This window comes from Rutilus rutilus, assembly GCF_951802725.1.
Source record: "Rutilus rutilus genome assembly, chromosome: 18".
NCBI classification, from domain to species: domain Eukaryota; kingdom Metazoa; phylum Chordata; class Actinopteri; order Cypriniformes; family Leuciscidae; genus Rutilus; species Rutilus rutilus.
This window is the reverse complement of record NC_140231.1, coordinates 1,127,252-1,133,251: the sequence shown is the minus strand read 5'-3', so window position 1 is coordinate 1,133,251 and position 6,000 is coordinate 1,127,252.

Sequence of the window (6,000 nt, the reverse complement as noted above, 5' to 3'; positions counted from 1 at the left end):
TTAGTGGAGAAGAGGGTCTACTGATGTGAGGGAATTACCGATTGTCAATAATTACCAAAGAAAAGTTACAATTTTTATTCATGGTCTATAAGGGCCGCCAAAACGGCCCTAGAGGCCTGTGAGTAATTTGCCTAAAATTAGCCATCTAATTAGATTAGCACCTTTATGTTTTTCACATGCGTAAAGGATTGTACATAACGTGATTTTGCGCATGCGTCCACGACATTCATACCATATGGTAGAACTCCTCATTCTGAGCAACTCTGCGTCTAGGACCGCCGCTTTCAATCAAATCTTTTGTTAAAAATTTTAGATAATTTTAAAAACAACTTTAGCGAACTAGTCCTTGGTTTTTTGCTCAACCTCGATAAAACCACTGCGGCACAATTCTCGGCACTCTCTAGTTCCATAATTATCAAAACATGTTGTACTTTGTCCTTTGCATAGCTATAGCAGGGTCATTTAGAAAACAGAAGTGGCCAAGTGCATGCAAAAGCCTATCATTCCTAGATGAAAATTGCGACATGATTCTAAAGCAGTATACAAACATTTATGGACGTCAAGCCATAGATGGCGCTTTAACTGTTACAAAGGTGAAAAAAGCTTTAAAAAAACATGTATTTCCTTAGTAAACTGCCTGTATTAGCTGTAAATTGTCTTTTCCATTTATAATCTAAGTGATTACAAACTTTCTAAATAAAACATTATACCTTTTTACAGGTATACTTAAAGGCCTTAAAGCTCACAGCTATATTTGTAATTGTATGTAACTTGTATATAGTATTCATAAAATACCTCTACCTTTTGTTTATAATCACAAAAGCAAAGCACAACAACTTTGACCTTCTCAAAAGGTTCCCCTTGTCAAAAACAATCAAACTTCGGTACTAACTTTAGATTAAATTACTTTATTAAAGAAAATTCCATATTTTGCTTAGTCTGAATATCAAATTATTTACATGTCATTGATCATCTGAACATGAACATTTGATCATTTAGACACCTTCGGGCAATGCTTTTTCTTATGCTCCTGTAGACTAGATAATCCAGTGAAACCCTTCCCTCATGAAGAGCACTGGTGCGGCTTCTCTCCGGTATGAACTCTCTCATGCGTTTTCAGGTTTCCTGATGTAGTGAAGGTCTTCCCACAGAGTTAGCACTTGAACGGCTTCTCTCCGGTATGAACTCTCTGGTGTGTTTTTAAGCCAAAGGATGTAGTGAAGGTCTTCCCACAGAGTGAGCACTTGAACGGCTTCTCTCCGGTATGAACTCTCTGGTGTGTTTTTAAGCCAAAGGATGTAGTGAAGGTCTTCCCACAGAGCGAGCACTTGAACGGTTTCTCTCCGGTATGAACTCTCTGGTGTGTTTTTAAGCCAAAGGATGTAGTGAAGGTCTTCCCACAGAGTGAGCACTTGAACGGTTTCTCTCCGGTATGAACTCTCTGGTGTGTTTTTAAGCCAAAGGATGTAGTGAAAGTCTTCCCACAGAGCGAGCACTTGAACGGCTTCTCTCCGGTATGAACTCTCTCATGCTTCTTCAGGTTTCCTGATGTAGTGAAGGTCTTCCCACAGAGTGAGCACTTGAACGGTTTCTCTCCGGTATGAACTCTCTGGTGTGTTTTTAAGCCACCGGATGTAGTGAAGGTCTTTCCACAGTCAAAGCACATATATGGTTTAACTCCAGTATGGGTACGCTCATGACATTCTAATGTCTGCAGATCTATAAAACTCTTTTGACATAAAAAACAAAAGTAAGGCTTCACACCAGTATGAACTTTAAGGTGTCTTCTTAACTTTGATGCCACAACGAATGTTTTATCACACTGATCACAGCTGAACGATCTCACTCCAGAGTGAGAGCGCAGATGATCTTCGAGAAACCATTTGGTTGTGAAACTCTTTCCACACTGAGTGCATGTGAACGGTTTTTCTCCAGTGTGAATTCTCATGTGTTGTTTTAGGCCTTCTTTCTGAGCAAAACTCTTGCCACACTGAGTGCATGAGAACGGTTTTTCTCCAGTGTGAATTCTCATGTGTCTCTTAAGTTCTTCTTTCCGAGCAAAACTCTTTCCACACTGAGAGCAGGTGAAAGATCCTTTGACTCCAGTTTTTCCAGCTTGTTTTGGTGTGAAACTCCTTTCAGTCTGTGAAACGACAGTGTTTCCATCTTCAGGTTTTTGAAACCGATAATGTTTGTCTTCATTCACTTCCATTGAGTCTAAAATATTAACAAAAATAATTAAATTCGCAAAATACAAATAAAGGAGGACAAATGTGACAGAGTAGCTGCACAATTTTTAAAGTCAAATGTAAGGCCTTTTAAGACCTTTTTAAGACCTGAAGAAATCAAAATTAATACCGTACATTAGGGGTGCACAATATTGACAAAAATATGTCTCGATATTTTCAAAGTTTTGTTGATAATAATTAAAGCGGGAGAAATAAGTATTGAACACGTCACCATTTTTCTCAGTAAATATATTTCCAAAGGTGCTATTGACATGAAATTTTCACCAGATGTTGATAACAACCCAAGGAATCAGTACATACAAAGAAACCAAAACAAATAAGCTCAGAAATTAAGTTATGTGTAATAATGTGAAATGACACAGGGAAAAAGTATTGAAGGTGGGAGGTGCAAAAAGGCATGGAAAGCCAAGACAACAGCTTAAAGGAGTCATAACCTAGAATTACATTGGATACCTACTGCTGTATTATAGTCTTTCAGGCCCTTCTAAAAAAGAAAAGTGGAAAAAAAATAAACACAGACCTACTTTTACCCTTATTTCTGAAGGCATTATTGTCGCGCGAGATCAATGCGATGTTTTGGCTGTAGTGGACGCTCTATATCATGGCTCTGCACGCCAGTTGAAAGGGTTTTTGGGACAGCGTCATTAAAAATGAATTTCATCCACTGGTCCCTGATAGTTTCGTCCGATTTTGGGAGATAAAACACATTTACATGTTTTTTATGGCAATCAACCACAGAGCAAGTCCGGTGTGCACTCGGTTTCTCCATCTTTCTCGACTGAACTGAATATGAGGGGGAGAGGGGAAGTGCGGGCTTCCTGCTGCGGTGTCCATATATGGTATATCCTACTACCTCATGACGTCAAGAGGGAGCTGAAATCAAAATCTCGTATTTGAGGTAAACAAACGCTTCACTTTTAAATATCGGCTTCCCGGCCAGTGTATAATCGTTAGTCGATCATAACATACATTGATTCTCGTGGAAAAGTGAAAATTGCAGGTTATGACTCCTTTAAAACTATTAGTACTATTAGTAATTAAAAAGCAATCCAGCCCCCTGTCCGTGCAAATTAATAACAGCTGGTTCAGTCCCAACGGATGGCCTACAAAAAGGTCTCATTGCCAAGGTGTCACACAAGACACATCTCATGATGGGTAAAAGCAAAGAGCTGTCTCAAGACCTTCGCAACCTAATTGTTCCAACACATAATGATGGCATTGGTTATAGGCACCATTCTAAGCTTCTGAATGTTCCAGTGAGCACTGTTGGGGCCATAATACGGAAGTGGAAAAACAATCATTTCACCATACATTTGCCTCGACCAGTGCTCCTCGCAAGATTTCTGACAGAGGAGTGAAAAGAATAATCAGAAGAGTTGTCCAAGAGCTAACACCAAGTTGTATGGTGTTTTTAGGGTAATGTGCACTGCCATTTCTCCTCCAAATATGGTGTGAAGTCATACTTCAGTCGAGTCCCAAAATACACGTATAGGCTAAATCAGCATCTTCACAGCAAGGGAAATGTTTGGAATAACAGGTAGGACTGTGTGCGGCGCAGCTTGCCCTTTATATTGTACAACAGACCAATTAAATTAGGCAGAATCATTTTTAGATGTTTGGTTGACTGTGTTTCATTTTGATAATGAGCAGTCTGCGATATGAAGCAACGCCAGAACTGTTGTGTGAGAGCGCGATGCGCCTGCGCCATCCCTTGGATTTGTTCCACTGCTGGGAAATAACTTAATACTCATACAGATAATATGACATCATTCGAAACAGAAAAATGTATATTTTTATTTGTGTACATTCAAAATGACTACACAATATCATGCCATTGAAAAATAAATAAAACAACATGATGCGCTGCTTTAGCTCGTCTCACCAAAAATGAACCAAAATACAGAGAATAGCCTTTTCGGCGCAGTTTTGTAAGCTCCATGCAACTGCTGCAGCGGAATATTATTACTAGAATATTAGAAATCTAATACTCAAGTTGTTTTCTCATTTTCCTCTTAATGTTAAATAAAAAGAACGACTGAACGAAAGATACACGGATTATCTTGAACCACCACCGCGTTTGCGGCATACTGCAGTGCGGCCAAAATGCTCTGTTCGACTTATCTGAGATCCTTTACTCTTCCCTGTGGATGACCTGTGACCTACTTTCTGTAAGATCGGAATTTTTGAGATTGAATTTGAGATTGAATTTTAGAAAACTGAATTTGAAGTTCCGAATTTCTTCATCTTGAAAACTTGAATCTGTATTTTTTTAAACTGAATATTTGCAGTATAAGAATTCTGAACAAAATAACTAGCTGTTTGAAACTGTATAAAAATCAGCCATAAAAAATTTTCAATTTATTAAATTTCAAATGTTCAATATTCATTTAAAAAAAATCTAATTCAGAACTATTTTTACACTTGCAAATAATTCAAATTTACACAATTCAAATTCAAATCATTTTGTCATATTATGAGCTCCATATGGAAGCATGTAAAGTGAGAACAGAACTGGACCCAGGATCGAGCCCTGTGGCACCCCGCAAGTTATTGGCACTGAAGATGAGGAAAATTCTCCAATTTCGACAGATAGACTCCTGTTTGAAAGATAAGACTCAAACCACTGTAAGGCAGTATCACAGATGCCGACCTCATGATTTAACCTTTTCAGCAAAATGCCATGGTCCACGGTGTCAAAGGCTGCGCTTAAATCCAGCAAAACAAGGACTGCACATTTGCCAGAGTCGACTGATACCAAAAAATCATTTGTCAGTCTTAGTAAGGCAGATTCTGTACTGTGCTTCGCTTTAAAAGCAGACTGAAAAGGATCTAAGATGTTATTTGAAATTAAATATGCTGTGGGTTGATTCAAAACTACTTTTTCCAGGACTTTCAGTAAGAAAGGCAATTTTGAAATAGGCCTATAATTTTGAAGTTCCGAAGAATCAAGGCTGGATTTTTTTAGCAAGGGGTGGACCAATGCTGCTGTTCAAGAGGCATTTATAATGGAGAGTACACAAGGTGAAACCACATCCAGTACCTCTTTTAAAAGGACAGCTGGGATGATATCCAGAGAACAAGTGGTCAATTTCATTTTAGAAATAAGAGCCAGTAAATCAGAATGAGATATAGTCTGAAACACAGACAGACTAGATGAAATCTGTAAATTATAACAACTTTTGGATGAAGATGATGAAATCAGGGACCTAATACCAGTTATCTTATCTGTAAAGAAGCTACAAAACTTCTCACACAGATCAGCACTTGGAACAAGACTGGATGGAATGGGTGGATTTAACACAGAATTTAGAGTGAAAAATAAAGACGTTGGACAATGGGAATTTTTTTCAAATTAGAAAAATAATTCACCCTTGATGAAAGAACGGCTTCCTGATATTGAGACAGACTAGCTTGCATAAGCTGATAGGAAATTTGCAGTTTGTCCTTTTTCCATATTCTTTCTGCCCGTCTACAATTTTTTCTTAAAGTTCTAATATCTTTATTTAGCCAAGGTTGCTTATTTCGTTTAGTTTTTTTAGATTTTAGAGGGGCGACTTCATTCAATACTTCGGTACAGGAAGCATTGAAATTTATAACCAGATTCTCAACATCCATGTCTTGTGATGCCAAATTTGTACAATCAGCTACCGAAGCTACAAACAAATCCTTAAATTTAGTAGCAGTAGCTGAGTTTAAGGAGCGGGCGAGAAAACGTGATGGCTGGTATACAGAGCTACAAGAAATAGGGAAA